This window comes from Meles meles, chromosome 5 (assembly GCF_922984935.1).
Source record: "Meles meles chromosome 5, mMelMel3.1 paternal haplotype, whole genome shotgun sequence".
NCBI classification, from domain to species: Eukaryota; Metazoa; Chordata; class Mammalia; order Carnivora; family Mustelidae; genus Meles; species Meles meles.
Window position 1 is genome coordinate 9,646,273 of NC_060070.1, and position 16,979 is coordinate 9,663,251.

Sequence of the window (16,979 nt, forward strand, 5' to 3'; positions counted from 1 at the left end):
GAAGGCAGCGGCTTAATCCACTGAGCCACCCAGGCGCCCCCAGTATCTTAGTTTTGACAAACGTTCTGTAGTTACGCGGGATATTAACGCCGGAGGCAGCTGGGGGAAAGGCAGACAGGGACTCTTCGTACCACCTTTGTACCTTCTCTGTATATCCAAAATCATCCCAAAATAAAAAGCTTATTTTAAAAAGTTTTAAATACTTGTCTGCTGAAAAAAAGAGAGAAAAAAATAATCTGTGGAAAGCTTTCTAAGCAAACCATCAAGGTCAAAGCATGGAAAAAAGACTGGTAGACCGGAATACATGGCGAACTTACACTTCTATACATCAAAACACGTCATGACCAGGGTAAGAGTCGAACGGCAACCAACCAACTGGGAAAAGATAACATACACAAAAGAAAAGGGGTCCAGTATCCATAACATAGTAAACTTTTTTAAAGTTTTTTTAGGGGCTCCTTGGTGGCTCAGTTGGTTAAGTGTCTGCCTTTGGCTCAGGTCATGATCCCAGAGTTCTGAGATCGAGCCTCACATCAGGCTCCCTGCTCAGTGGGGAGCTGCTTCTCCCTCTGTCTGCTGCAACCCCTGCGTGTGCGTGCACTCGTTCTCTCTCTCTCGCTCTCTCTCTGTCAAATAAATAAAATCTTTAAAAAAAATAAAAAGATTTATTTATTTTAGAGAGGGCTTGCTGTGCAAGGAGGGGAGGAGCAGAGGCAAAGGGAGGGAGAATCTCAAGCCAACTCCCCGCTGAGGAGCATGGAGACCCCGGCTCGATCCTATAAGGAGATCATGACCTGAGCTAAGATCAAGAGTGGGAAGCTTAACCAACTGAGCCACCAACGTACCCCAGTAAATTTTTTATTTAAAGAAAAAAAAATCTACACGCATAGGTCCTCTATCTGCCACACTTATTTGCACGCACACTTCAGGTCTGTGACATTTCCAAACTTAAACTCAGGGCCTCCATCAACCACTATCTCTTCCCACTCTGCCCACTGGCTCCGATTGCCCCGGCCTGGGAGTTCCGCTAGAGAAAGCAGAGCTTCTGAGCAGCATGCCCCAGAGGCAGCTACCTTCTGGTTAATTCATTCAACCAGTCCTAACCAAAGTCTCTTTCTAAAATCCAAAACTCTTTTCCTCTTTATGTGCTGAGTCATGTCAAACTTAGCTACTTGGTGCCCACTGTTGTGAAAACAGGTCAAACCACAACCAGAAGTGGGAGCCCTGAACAAACACAAAGGAATACGAAGACCCTCCAAGCAAACCAGACTCAAAACTTCTATCCCAGCCAATCAGGCGGACAGAAAAAAGGAAGCAGGAAAGCCTTTGCCACAGGCAAGCAGTCACTCCCACTTAGATCCTCATTTACTTGAATTTCTAGGGCGATTCGGTCAAAAAAGAAAAAGCATCGTTCTAAATAACATACAGTTACATCTAGGGCCACCTGGGTGGCTCAGTCGGTGGAATGTCTGACTCTTTTTTTTTTTTTTTAATATTTTATTTATTTGACAGAGAGAAATCACAACTAGGCAGAGAGGCAGGCAGAGAGAGAGGAGGAAGCAGGCTCCCCGCGGAGCAGAGAGCCCGATGTGGGGCTCGATCCCAGGACCCTGAGATCATGACCTGAGCCGAAGGCAGAGGCTTTAACCCACTGAGCCACCCAGGCGCCCGGAATGTCTGACTCTTGATTCCAGCTCAGGTCATGATCTCAGGGTTGCGGGACCAAGCCCACATCTGGCTCCGTGCTGGCCATGGGGCCTGCTTAGTGTTCTTTCCCCATCTCCTTTTGCCTTTCCCTGCACGCTCCCATTTCTCTCTTAAAAAAAAAAAATCGGGGCGCCTGGGTGGCTCAGGGGGTTAAAGCCTCTGCTTTCAGCTCAGGTCATGATCCCAGGGTCCTGGGATTGAGCCCCACATCGGGCTCTCTGCTCCGAGGGGAGCCTGCTTTCTCCTCTCTTTCTGCCTGTCTCTCTGTGCTTGTGATCTCTGTCTGTCAAATAAAGAAATAAAATCTTTAAAAAAAAATCCATTTACAAGTAACTCAGAAGTTTATATTCAAACCAAACTATCTTAGTAATTTACTGGTTGTTCTTTTGTTTTTAAATTTATCAGGGGACTGAGAATTCGAAGAGAGAATACAGTATATACATTCTCAAGGATACACTCCCAACCCCCCAGTGGATGCCTGAAACCACACACAGTTCTGAACCCTATTTATGTCTTGTTTTTCCTGTATAATCACCTGTGATAAAGTTTAATTTATAAATCAGGCACAATAAGAAATCAACAGTAACAGTAAAATAGAACAATTATAACAATATACTCTAACAAAGTGATCTCTCTCCCTTTCTCTGGAAATTCCTGGTGCTACTCTCCCCTACCTGTTGCGATGATGTGAGAGGATACAGTGTCTACATGAGGACACGAATGAGGCCGGCCCCGCGGCAGAGCTCTTGGCCACAGTGACCTTCTGGTGCTACGTCAGGAGGAGGACCATCTATTTCCAGACTGCAGCTGACAGGGGGTGAGTGGAACCACAAAAAGCAAACCCGTGCACAAGGGAGGACTACCGTGCTTCTTTCCAGATGGCCCAATATATATGCCACGTATGTTAAGTCAGAGTGAGACTACTAACAACATTAGCCATGCTATTGTACTGAAATTTAAGTAAGCAGACAGTTATAAATCTCAAGCAACGCTGAGGTTCCACATATAAAACAATATAGAGGCCAAGAAACAAACTATTTTTCACACAGAAAGGTGTGACTGCGATTAAACCACTGGATTAAACATTCAGTGGTTAAAAGTCCGCATCCCAGTGGACTATCTTCACCCAATACCCCCAGGCAGATCTCCATCTCTGTTACCCTTCTTGCATGGAGTTTCCCACTCGACGAGACAGTTCGCTTCTCAAAATCATAGTATGTGGTAACAACAGGTAGACACAAAATGAAGAGGAAGGGGTTAAACCAAATCCTAACTTCTGGAAGCTCATTCATGATCAAATTCGTGAGTAGGTCCAGTCTCCCCAGCATGCCTCCTTCTCCAGACATTTCACCTTGGGTCCAACTTTACCACTCATTAGCATCAAAGAGGTCCAACTCAAACCAATTTTGCCAGTCATTACCAATCCAGTAAAAGGTTTGATAATAACAGAATGAAATTTAAAAGTTGAAGGAATTGGTTTAAATTGACCTCCACAAATTAGCAGCATCTTTCACAGGACAGCACTTACCCTATCTCCCACAAAAAGTTCTGGCTGTCTTATATACACCAGAGAAACAAACTGATTCCCCCAAACCAAGCACATGCCATCTTTCTGTGTCAGGTGAAAGACAAAGAACTTCACCATCTGAACATGGGCGAAGGGCAGCCAAAGAGATCGCACCACTATGACCATTAGTCCACCGAGCAGACCAGTTACGCGCAACACACAGAAAGCTAAGAAAGGAATGGCACTGTGACATCGCTGGGCTCTCAGAATTAAAAAAAGATACACCATTCCTGAACCATACGATCAACCCCAGACCCCTCTATTTACTTACAGTAAACTTATTACATTAAATTCATAGAAAGCTGATTTCAAAGCACTTCCAAACACTATTGCTTCTGTATATGCCTCTGCACAGGAAAGCATTTTTAGGTGAGGAAGAACCCCCGAGGGTACTTAATGCTTCTCTAGCACATTCCTTGCACATAAATATACATAAGATACAAATATTATTCACTGTATTTTCATAAAATTTTTCAAAACAACATTAATTTTAATTGATGAAAAACTTAAATCCATTTCACAGAGCAATGAAATTGTGAGGCTTGTTAATGGCAGTAATTACTTAAAATTAAAGGTTGACATAATTAGATAAAACTGAATTATGGTGATAATGTGTGGACTGCATATATCAGCACTTGGCTCTCCCCTGACAACACAGTCCTGGCTGTCACAGCCATTACAATGGTGAGGTGGAGGGAGGTGCAAAATCAAACACAAACAGGACGCCATAAATCCAAAAAGGCTGGGAACTGATGCTCTAGTAAGCTAGAACAGATAGATTCTGGGCAGCACCCCAATCCCATACTATTTAATTTATTCCCAAGTCCCTTAGAATCAAAGCTGGGGAAGGAGACAAAACAATATGCATGCCACTTTCCTTCTCACTTGTCGCAGTATTTAAAATTATTACTAATGGAATAAGATAAGCAAACTGGGACGTATCTTCTGCTAAGAATTGTGTTTTTATCCAAGCATTTCAAATTATTACAGAATGTATTATTCAGATATCAGAAAATGAGTCCAGAAAAGTTAACTTCCTACACAGGAAACACAAGACGGGGTTTCTCATTTCACAGGAGAACACCACCGGAAAAATGAAAAAGGTTCAAATTATTTGTAAAGGCTGGAAAAACTCAGTGACTAGAGCTCAAACCACATTCATCTACCTGGTTATGCCCATAACTCAACCTCCTTCAACTCATTCCTCTAAGTTAAACATGGGTATCATTTTTTTGAAGGCATTCCTCTCTAATTTGACAAACGTTGACACACAGTTAAATTTTCCGATTATTTAACAATTCCCAACAGTAAGTCTGGCTGCCTAAAAATGTCAGCTTTGGTTGACCAGGGTTTTCATTCCCAGCATAAGCCTAACTTCTTATGATGCATGTTTTGATATCTAACCGCTGGAGCTCAATCTGTCCATCTGGTTTTATGGCTAAGCGGGTTGTCTGAAGCCTAAGAAGCAGATTACGTGCAAAGATAATCCTGCATATTCTCAGCATATGCTAACATCGCCACTGACCAACTTTCCAGGAATAAGAGAACAGTCCCAGGACTAAGCCCGGCCTGCTGTTCACAGAGGACCTCTACCACTGTTCAGTCGTGATGCTCAGTCCTAACATCATGCGCTCCCCCGTGGGAGGTACCATGTATGCTCAGTAGCTGCACAGGAAGGAAAAGAACGTAGGGAACAACAAATGTGGAACTGCAAGGGGTTTCTGCACAAGACTCCTGACTTCCCTTGCCAGAGACTGAAAATTATACACACACACAAATCAGGAGTAACTGCCTCAGAAGTTTAAACGAACCTTCCCTTTGTCACTTGCCAGAAACTGGTAACGGAAACATTCAGCAGGATGAAAGAGAGCAGTGACATCAGTCTATAACATTTAAGTGGAATCTGAAAACACCGAGGCAAAGTTTTTGAAAGTAGATACAAAAGAGCCTTTAGGACCCAATGTTCCAACCATTAACTAGCAGGATCCACAGCTGAGACTTAAAAGTAAAGGTGGAGACTTTTGTCATAAAAATTATTCAATAAAAAGGCCAACTTCAGGGCACCTGGGTGTCTTAGTCCGTAGAGCACGCGACTCTTGATCTGAGTTATGAGTTTGAGTCCCACACTGCGTATAGAGATTACTTAAAATCTTTAAAAAAAAAAAAAGGCCAACGGCCAACTTCTGGGACTCCTGGTTGGCTCAGTAGTCATGATCCCGCCCCATCCAGCCCCATGTCAGGCTCCTTGCTCAGCAGATAGCCCGCTTCTCCCTCTCCGTTTACCCCTCCCCCTGCTCCTCTCTCTCTCTCTCTCTCTCGGATAAATAAATAAAATCTAAAAACAAAACAAAAAAGGCCAACTACTTAGCCTTAACTAGACATGAAAAAGCCAGTACAACAAAAACTTGGAGCCTGTGGCCCGAGCCCATTCCAAGCTGGGAGGAGATACCCACATGTCAAGACTACCAAACAGCAGAAAGAACCATAACGACAGAACACCTTATACTATGCATTTCCAAACCCTTTCACACCCACTAAGGTTTAAATTAAGTCTTTCATTTCTCAAAAGTAAGAAATTAATGTCTTTTTTTTTTAAGATTTTATTTATTTATTTGACAGAGATCACAAGTAGGCAGAGAGGCAGGCAGAGAGAGAGGGGGGGAAGCAGGCTCCCCGTCAAGCAGAAAACCCGATGCGGGGCTTGATCCCAGGACCCTGAAATCATGACCTGAGCTGAAGGGAGAGGCTTTAACCCACTGAGCCATCCAGGCGCCCCAAGAAATTAATATCTTAAATCGCAGCGTGTGCTTTCTCAGAGCTTTCACACCCATACTGACTCTAATCGTGCTTTTGATTAAAAGTAAGTGAGAAAGTTGTTCAAATAAGTCTATATTATCTGCACAGCACCTCTGCACACCGAAAGAATTAATTCATTACTCACTACAACCTACTACACCATTACTATTGGAGGCTGCCCATAAATACTACTTTTCTTTTTATTTTATTTTTTCAGTGTTTCAAGAGAAACACGACTTTCCAATTCCATTCTTAAAATTCTCTTTTAAGGGTGGGTATCACTGACACCACACACATGCAAGACTCCTATTCCTACTCACTGACATTGGAGAAATATATGTGATCTTGATTTAATCACATTTAAAGGGAAAAACGGCATAACTTTTAAAATCCATAAATAACCCAAAATTTTAATTTCAACCCAATGTTTTCCATGAAAGCAAGAAACCAAATAGAACTGACCCACTGGTATAGGTTCTACCATGCCAAAATGGGATGGTAAAGGGAAAAGAAAGATCAAGTTTATCAGAGTTTGCAGTAATTTATGGAAACGTGGTAATGAATTCAACATTTTTCAGCAAAGACTTTATTTAATGTTAACTAAATATGTACTGGCATTTATCTCCTGTCTTCCTAGCATGTCTTTTCCTTTCTTTAGCTAAAAGCACCCCAACTCTTCTTGTGACGCCTCCTGCATTCCATAAGGTCTTTGTGAAACAACTGAGAACAACCATTCATAAACACACACACACACACACACACACACACACACACAGAGCAAATTACCCCAACTAGGCCAATCGTATGCCCTCTCTCCAGGAAAAATGAATCTTATTATACAAGAATGAAACCAGCTGGTACAGCCTTAAGACACAGCGACCAACCAGACCATCCAATAGGTGGTTCCCTAAGCCTAGGTCCTCACAGGCCTGGTTCTCAGCGTCCAAAGCCTAGTTGTTCAGCAGTTTTTATGCCTATATTTTATGGAAGTGCATGCTTACAGTCCTGTAACCTGCCTTTTTAAATCAATAATATATCACAGACATCTTTCCAGACTGGAAACAGTACAGATCCATATCATTGTTTTCAATGGCTGCATGGAACAAAAGTACCATAATCTGTTCAATCAATTCCTTACTCAAAGTCATTTACTATGTAACTGCATACAGTAAGTAGTTCTTTATTATGTATTTATATCCTTTGCTAACTTTTTCTACTATATAGTTCTTTAGGATGAATTCCTAATACGGACTTGCTGGACTAAACGCTATGCAAGTTTTCCATTTCGATACGTACCAGCTATTCAGAATGAGTTCATCAATTTACATCTCCACTAGAACAGAGCACGCGTTTCCCTTCACCTTCACCAGCACTGGAAATTACTATCTGCCTTATTCCCCTTCCAGACTGAGATGCCCAAATATTAAGACTACCAAGAGAGGTTACAAAAGAATCTTATTAATATAATACTTTACATATATTATGCTTTACCAAATCATATCACATCTAGTAAGGTGTAAATCGAATATGAATAACACTGCCAATACAGGGGCGCCTGGGTGGCTCAGTCCGTGAAGCATCTGCCTTCGGCTCGGGTCATGATCCCAGAGTCCTGGGAGCCAGTCCTGCATCCGGCTCCCTGCTCAGCAAGCGGCCTACTTCTCCCTCTTTCTCTGCCCTTCCCCCAACTCACGCTCACTCTCTGTCTCTCTCTAATAAATAAATAAAATCTTAAAAAAAAAAAAAGTATTCCCAATACATTAAAAATGGTGTCTTAGTTCGCTCAGGCTGTCATAACAAAATACCACAGACTGATTGGCTTAAACAACAGAAATTTATTTCACACAGTTCTGAATGCTTGAAGGCCAAGATTTAAATGCCAGCAAGTAGGCTTCATTCTTGAGGCCTCTCCTTTGGTTTGGAGGGGGTAGCCATCTGGCCATGTGCTCACATGACCTCGACTCTGGGCATGACTGGGACAGGGGGCAATAGCTCTTGGTGTCTCTTCCTACAAGGGCACTAATCCTATCATGAGAGCTCCACCCTCGTGACCTCACCTAACTAGCCTACTTCTCAAAGGCAGCATCTCCAAATACCACTACACTGCAGGCCAGGGCTTCAACATATGAATCTGGGGAGGACACATTCAGTTCATAACTAATGCCACCTTATCATTGCTTTGAATTTCATTTTTTTAACTACTAGTGAAATTGCATATTTTAATATGTTTATTGGTCATGTATTTTTCCTTTTTTCCCCCTTCGAAAATGGTCTGTTCTGATTCCAAAGCTGGAATAGGAAGGGGACAAGATGAGCCTGGAACATCTCGTGACAGCAGAAAGCAAGGGAGCTACTAGACATGATTAGAGGCATGTCGTAAGGATTTGGAGCCAACCTGACGAAGCCTTAGTCACAGATAGGGCAATCTGAGCATCAAAAGGAAGCTAACTGAAATGGACTGAAATGTATCATAAATGCTAAAACAGAGGTGTTCCTAAAGATAACTCCAAAAAGAGAGAGAGAGAGAGAAACCCTCATCTGTCACCACGGGAGGATGCGAGGGAAGTAACACGATTCTGTTAAGCGGTAAATAAAGGGAAACGGACACTTTCCCCACCCCTCCTATACAATCTATACCTCAGGGTGCGCCCTATACATTCTTCCATGCAGCAAAATATGCTGACATTACAACATCAGCTGGGAAATAGAAACGTCATCTGCATCACCCGCAGATTTGAAAAGGCGTGCCCTATGTCACAATCCACATGCCAGGGGAACGACAGGACCCCGCAAGGTCATAACATACATATTAGCTTTCCCCTCCGAGGATCTTGTATTTTTTAAAGCTACTGCGCACTAAATCACCAACTTTTCTGTTTTAACACAGGTATCTACAATTCCCAGTGACAAGTTCCTGATCATCATGAGGTTACCACGATTATTAACATTCAGTGTAAGGCTTAGGATGTTTATAAACAAAATGTGGTGCACACACGTGTATGTGGCACATACATACACTAATGGAACATTTATTAATCAGCCGTAAAAGGGACAGAAATTCTGACACAAGCTACAGCATAAATGAACCCCGAAGACATGCTAAGTGAGGTAAGCCAGTCACGGAAGGCCGAATACTGTATGACTGCACTTATCTGACGGGCCCAAAGTAGTTGAACTCCTAAAGAAAGTGGAAAAGAAAAGTGACTGCCAGGGCGGAGGCCGGAGGCAATGAGAACCCTCATTTGTTTCACAGGTACGAAGTTTCAGTGCAGGAAGACGAAAAGTTCTGGCCGTGGATGGCGGGGACGGCGGCACAGCAATGGGAATGTACTAATGCCACCAAACTGTCAAGATGGTAATTTTTTTTTTTTAAGACTTTATTTGACAGAGAGAGAGCGGCGCACAAGCAGGGGGAGTGGCAGGCAGAGGAAGAAGCAGACTCCCCAGAGCCCCATGCGGGGCTTGATCCCAGGACCCCCAGATCATGACCTGAGCCGAAGACAGACGCTTAATCCACTGAGCCACCCAGGTCTCCCAAGAGGATAAATTTCATACGTATATTTTGCCACAGAAAAAAACAGTACGTTTGGTATGTTGAAATTTAGTAACTGCATTAACATTATCCCAGCCAAATTAAAAGCAATTTTACATTTTAATTACATATTCCCTGCTGTCTCAGCAGTCTTACTAAGGGCGAGAGAACAACTTCAGTAAGGTAATACCGAAACCGCTTCACAGAGTCCTAAACAGGAGCCAATGCAATAACGAAATCAAAGTATTTCGTAACAGAAGTTTTACTCAATTTTTAATGAATTTTAGGAATCACATGCATCACCGGCCCACTCAACCTCTCTTCAATCTTTCTCCACATGCAGAAAAGAACAGGGAGCCTCCGACTGACACTGTAAATGCAGTGGAACAGATGAAGAACGATGTCCTAGCTTCGCCACGCACGTGGTAGGCACTCAGTCAACAATCCTGACTTCCGGTACTCAGTGAATTTGCATTAAATCTAAAAGAAAACCTGGGCTTCCCCTTACGCTAGCTAGTGAGAAGGCGGACATTCCACGGGAAGGAAGGCTGCTGTCTCTTTACCAGTCTTCCATTACTTGGGATCTCGGCATTAAGGCTGAATCAAGTTTCATGGACCATGTATCTTTTCATAGGTCAAAGAGTTTTTCTGTTGTTGTTGCTGTTTTTCAATTCAGAGTTTTGGTGGGAAAACTGTGTGAATAACCAAACTGCCACACTTATAGCTCCATATGAAAACAGAAAGTTCAATATGACACACACATCCTTTCTAAATGAGGTCAATTTTAAAGTATACAGTAGAAAACACATTATTATTCTTTCTCAGGCACAGAAAGCCATGCTGGCTTTCCACTCTTGTCCCCTGTCTGAGAGTTCCACTGTGTTAGAAATATTCCCTGTATGACTCTATCTAACTCAGGTCTACATACTTTTTTTTTTTTTTTTTTAGGTCTACATACTTCTAACTCTAGAGGTCAACCACCTCCCCTGTCACATGAAGATCCTGCTACCTTCACCGCCCTTACTGAAACAGAGCACTTAAAACTCTTAAAATTTCCATCTTCAAATAACTCTTTCCTACAAATTAAGTATTGTTCTTTAAATTGAGGAACTAAACACTGGATTTGGCTTTTCACATTTGATTCACAGATTCACTTCCACAACAGTAAACTATCAAGACAGCAAGGGGGACGCCTGAGGTCCTCCCAGTCTGAATGTGGCTTATCACTGCACAATGTTGAGATCAGCTTCCAAAATGCCCCACCAGGCAGCCAGGAGGCTGGGCGGCTGCTCCCTGGATCGCAGCAGCGTGGCTCTGTGCAAGGTGCCCTGTCACGACACATCCATCACAACCTCAAACCCCAGCTATCTGATGCTGCCGGGCCTGCTGAGGAGCCCTCTCCAGGACCACAGCACTGCTTCCAGTGGCCCTGAGGGCAATAGCTCAACTCCAGCTAACAAGAAAGGGAAACCCAAGACAGACAGAGGCAGAAAGAAACGAACCCCCGCAAAGGAAGATTTGTACATTCTTCGAAACCTTAGAAATGATTTTTCTCTGCGCTTTTTCAAAAACCTGCCTACTGGGCGTCCTTAGGGCGCCGCTGAACTGCAAAATACAAACAGGAGAGCCCCCAAACACAGAAATCGAGGAAACAGCTCCCTGCAAGGGAAGCTGATTGTCCCCAAGAAGAGAAGTGTTAGAAGACTTTCTGATCACCACCGCAATTTAGCAGGTAAGTCACATCCATCCCTGGTAGGACTGTGTCACCCTCATTTCCTTCCACAAAGCTAGATGGCCCTCACCTTTCCAACCTTGAAGTGGTGTGACAGGAGAAAGTAGACACCTCTCCCGGCCCAGGCGGGTCAAACTTCGGAACCAGCATCATACACTTTGTTTTTAAGCGCAGGGAAAAGAGGAAGGGTTGGTATTCGGAGCGGAATCTCCGTGATTTGCCAGAGGAAAAAGCACAGACCAGACAGCAGAAGCGCCAGCATTTCCATGCAGCTGCCACGACAGGTGACCGGGCCGCTTTGCAGACACCCCGCTCGCTCGGGGGTTTCACCGAGGTGGAGCGGGAAGGGGAAGGAGGGAGGGAGACAGACTGGAGAACGAGAAGGTGGGCAGAGGCAGGGAGGGAAATCCACTCCATCCAGACGTTGGGGAGGAAGAGGAGGAGCACAGCCCCGTCTCCCCGGGGAAACCGTTTTAAGGGATTTTCTCTCTCCACAATTAAGAAAAAAAAAATGGCTCCAAGCCAAACGCCTCCTGATTTACACACACACACACACGCACGCACACAAAGCTCTATTTCGCCCCATTTTCTTGTACGCTGAAACAAAAGGCTAAAAAAGCAGAACAGCAGCCAGCGCCGCCCGGAGCCCGGGGTCCGCCACCCGCTCCTACCGCGCCCTCGGGAGAGCCCACCCAAGACGGCCCGCCCGCCCCCCGCCCGGGGACCGGCCCTCCCGCTGAGCCCCGGCGCTGCCGCCCTCCCCGCCCGGCGCCGCCCGACGCGCCCCCCGCCCGCGCGTGCACAGGGGCCTGGCCGGAGCCGGGGGCCCGGCGCCCACCTCCAGGGACCGGCGCCCGGCCGGGGCTCGGGAGGGCGCTCCCGGCGGCGCTGGGGCCCGCCGCCTCCCCGCCCGGGAGGGCGGCAGCGCCCGGCCCCGGACGCCTGTGACAGCGGCCCCGCGCCCGCCTCACCTCCTAGCGCCCGTGGCGGCGGCCCCGCGCTCCTCCGCGCCTCTCCGCCTCCGCCTCCAGCAGCCCCGCGCCGCCGCCACCGCCGCCGCCGCCGCCGCCGCCGCCTGGCCCCCGCCCCCCCCCCGCCGCGTCTCGGCCGAGTCTCCGCCTCCTTCAGCCGTCGCCGCCGCTGGGCCCGGCTCCGCGCCACGTGACCGCGCCACGTGACCCGGCGCGGCTGGCAGGCGCTTCCCCAGCCGGCCTCGCGCCCTCTCGCGCTGGGGACCCGCACCCCGGCGGTTGACGCCCGCCCCCCGCCCCCACCCCCGGGCCGGGCTGGGCACCCTCCCCACCCCCACCCTGCCACCCTCACCTGGCGCTCTAACCGCCCCCCCCCCGCCCGAGCCGCCGCCCCGCCGGCCACCTGCTCGCACTCACGAAACCCCCAACTCCACAGACCCGCCGGCCCCGGCGCGCTCACACGAGCACACACTCACGCGTGCACACGGGCACACACCGGCTCTCACAAGCGCGCGCACTCACGGGCACACACCACACTCACGCGCGTGCACACGCACAACTCGCAGCCCTCTCCTTGCAGGGCTACTTCCCAGCCTGTTACAACAATGAAAATGGTCAAAGCAGTCCAGCCTGCAAACACCTAACTTGAGCAGCCCTTCCCACCGGGTCATGTCACGATGTGCGCGCGGGCCCAACTTCATTTGAGCCGGAAGTGGACATCACATTTTGTAAGCCGAAAGCCACTAGAAAGCGCAGATTTGCTTGGGCTGTGAATCAGGGCAGCTAGCTTCCCGTGAAGACAGTCATTCAAGTGTCTCTGATGGTGGTTTCAGACCTCAGTATCTCTCTCTCGGTTGGTCTCATAGAGAAAAGACTGGAGTCCGTCGTTTTCACATCAGAGAAAAAGAATTCACAGTTTTCCTTCCCTATTAAATTGATGTCCTGCTAGGAACGGAAACTTTAGGCATCCGTCCTTCCTTTTCCGTATGTACGAAGAAATTACATCGCTGATTGTGATTATTCACAAATGTGCACTTTAAAAAAAGAATAGACAAGATTAGGGGCGGCTGGGTGGCTCAGTCCGTGAAGCCTGCCACACTTGATCTCGGTTCATGTCTTGGTCTCAGCATCGTGAGTTCAGTCCCCCTGCTAGGCTCCAGGCTGGGCTGGGCTTGGAGCCTGCTCAAAAAAATAAATAAATAAATAAATAAATAAATAAAATTAATTAATTAATTTTAAAAAAAATACGATCAGCATCCTTTCTTGCTAAAGGCATAAATGTCCCATGTAGTTAAGTACAGCAGCCACTCTATGCATGGGTTCTGCACTTTTTTCTATTTTGCCTATTTGCCAAATCTTTGAATCAGCTTCAACTTTAAGAATTCCTGCTTCTGTGAATTTCTGATTCAGAAAAAAGGGGGAGGGGGGGAGTTGGACAAGGCATCCTTTAATCCTGAAATTCCATGCCTATGGATTTTGCAAATGTTGGAAAGTGCTACCTAGACTTCTTTTAATTTTATAAAAGTTAATTTTTAAATGACAGTATTTGCCTCCATGTATGTGCATAATATAAAACACTTATAGAAGTATTTATATCAGCATTATTGGATAATATTTTATAAGCAGTCTTATTTAGGTCTCAGAGTACCTTAAACATAAAAGATAGCCTTCACTCAATTCAAGGTAATGACCATTATGCTTCAAATGACAATTCAATATTACACCTAACAATGTGGGGAAACTAAAGGAGTTATCCAGGATGGTCCTTCCCACAAAATAATCAACTTCTAAAAAGAATTACTTTAAAATATATACATAACGTATTTTTTAAAGTCTCTTTCTCTCTCTCTGTCTCTCTCACACACACACACATACACACACACACACTAATTGGGATCAGCAAGCAGGGCCTGGAACAAATCATGAAAAATTTGATCCTTACTGTCAGACTTGTTAGCAGCAGAAAGGATTAAAGATGAAAATATGCAGTTGAAGAACTTCCTTGACCTAACGAATGCCATCTATAAAACAGTATAAATATGATGTAACAAGTACCGTCAGGAGACAGCAGTACTTTCTTCTGCAAAATGAAAAAGCATTAACCTTGAATCCACTCTCCCAATACCATGGTTTTCCCTAGGGCCCACATGCATAAACTCTTTTATCCAAGCACCGTTGGACATGCATACAGCCAACTCTCTGCAAATCTGTAAAAGCCCTCAAGTTTATTTTCTGCCTCTGTAGCTTCCCACAGTGTCCGGGGCTACATGAATGGTCTTGGGAGCAAGAGTGTTCATTGAAGTCTTGCTTCTACCGCTTATGACCAAGTGACAACCAGAACAACATGCCTGACGCTATTTCCTTAACCATACGTCCAAACAAGAATATCTACCTCACAGGGCTGTTGGAAGAATTAAATGGAATAATTTATGTAAAGTACTTAGCACAGTGCTGTATGCATAAGAGGTACCCAATCAAAAATAGATCAGGTTTATTAAATGCTTACCACAGGATAAACACTGGGCATCTGTGCAGGCGGGGGAGTAGCAGAGGGAGAGGGAGATGCAGGCTCCCCGCTGAGTGGGGAGCCTGATATTCAGGGGCTCCATATGGGGCCCGATGCAGGGCTTGATCCCAGGACACAGCTATCATGACCTGAGCCAAAGGCAGACACTTAATCAACTGAGCCACCCAGGCGTCCCTGCATTTTGAGCTTTTAAAAAAAGTTTTAAATTACGAAATGAAAATGATTGTTTCTTGTTTAGAAATCGGAGGCAACTGGGAATCATTTGAAAGAAGATTGGTGATAAGAACCCTTCCACCAGGGATGCCTGGGTGGCTCACTGGTTAAGCGTCTACCTTTGGCTCAGGTCACGGTTCCAGGGTCCTGGGATCGAGCTCTGCATTGGGCTCCTTGCTCAGGGGGAAACTCGCTTCTCCCTCTACCACTCCCCCTGCTTGTGTTCCCTCTCTTGCTGTGTCTCTGTCAAATAAATAAATAAAACCATTAAAAAAAAAAAAGAACCCTTCCACTAGCCTTTGAGATCCCGCTGGGTCAACAATTCCCATTTTGTTGTGTTTCTTGGCTCATTTTGTGTGTTTCATTGTGTTTGTATTTGTTGTGTTTGAAGAGTAGAAGGTTTGGCAACACATTTGAAGAAATGAACCAATCTGCAATAATTGTTAAATGACAGTTATTAAAAGAAAGTGTCTCTCATATGGCATTCATGATTTGACTCTGGTAACTGCTGTCCTTTACCTGTAGGTTCGAGCTTGAGAAAAACTTCTTACTACCCTACTCAAGCTTCCAAAAGTTCTGAGAAATACGTGACCTTTCTTTAAAAGTTCTGTGATCCTTACATCTGCCTTGGGTCACACGATAAGCTCCAGTGCTATCTGAGAAGCATCTCGGTAACATTATGACAACCTGGTTGTGACGTAAATATTTTACACTCAAAATTCAGCTGTGCACCTGTGAAGGAGAGTGGGGCTGGCACAGACTCTGAGCCCCACTGGACTACTCTAAGCAGAGCCCAAAGGAACAAGGGATCGAAAGTCACAACCGGGGGCCTGGGTTGGTCTCTGCCCTTCCCTCCCCACCTTCTCTGCACGCTTCCTGCAAAGACATTCAGATACTGACAATCCCAAACTCTTCTCCTTAGAGACCTCTTTCCTGGCCTCTTTCCTACCTCCCTATCCCCCAGAATCTGGTCACATTTTCCCTCCCTCCCTCTCGGCCACAACATAATTCTGAGCCCAAAGTTTCTGCTCGCTCAAGCCCTGCAACCACCAAGACACTCAGGCACAGGGATTGGGAAACTGGATCCTGGATACAGAGAGCCAGAAAGTGTCCATGGCAAAGGAGTTAGAACCTTTGGAGAATAAGATCAAGCCTTTTGTCTTCTAATCTGTCCTGAGACCCAAAAGTGCCAGAGGCAGTTAGGCTTCGTCATGGAAACACAGCATTCGGAATAAGGAAGGAAATGCCCATGGTGCCCTGCACTCGAGTTAGGATAGCTAACCACATCCAGACCGTTTCCCTCGGGTCTCGTTCCTACCACTGTCACATCTTCAGAAGGACAGTGATAAGTTGCAGCTAACTTGTGAAGGGTGACAACCATGGGGGCCAGGGGACTCTAGAAGCTCTATTACAACGTTACCCAGTTTTATAAATCACTGTTGAAGAAAATAAGAATGTTTAACCTACAGAAAACAAAACAAAACAAAAGCCCCAGAAGACGATGCTGGTGAACTTTGTAGGTTTTTAAATTCCTTTTAAATTATTTATTAAGCTCCTTACTTTGGACCAAACACATTCCAAATCAAGAGCTACTGTGCTGGGTTTACAGGAGGGGGATTTGGTTCGGATAAGGGAGGGGTCTTGTCCTAGGGTGGCCCTTCGGGGGAGCGGTGGCCGTGTAAAGCGGCTTCGAGCAGCCCCGGCCTCTCTGTTCATCTGGTGAGTCTGGCTGGACACACGGAAGTGTGTCCCCATTGGGGGAACCTCTCCTCAGCTACCGTTGTCCTCTCCCCCTCAGGCCGCCTGCCTCTGCCTCCTGGACAAAGGTAACCCCAGGACCACTGTCTAGGACCAAAAGTATTTCTCTCCTCACTCTGCAAAAGAAAAAGAAGGGAAACAGGAGAGAATGGCTTTTTAAGAAAGAGAGAGCGCGC

At 45.8% G+C, this 16,979-nt stretch overlaps 1 protein-coding gene across 5 annotated transcripts in view; it reads right to left on the reverse strand.

Moving 5' to 3' along the window:
* Positions 1–12,423, reverse strand: part of TULP4 (TUB like protein 4) — a 233,455-nt gene extending 221,032 nt beyond the window's left edge. For 4 of the 5 annotated variants that reach the window (XM_046004540.1, XM_046004537.1, XM_046004541.1 and 1 more), the window contains exon 1: positions 12,306–12,423. The gene's annotated coding sequence lies outside the window, so the exon portion shown is untranslated. Of the gene's footprint in view, positions 1–12,172; positions 12,193–12,305 lie in introns of those variants that run through there. The other variant, XM_046004538.1, reaches the window with a different exon arrangement.
* Positions 12,424–16,979: the final 4,556 nt, after the last annotated feature.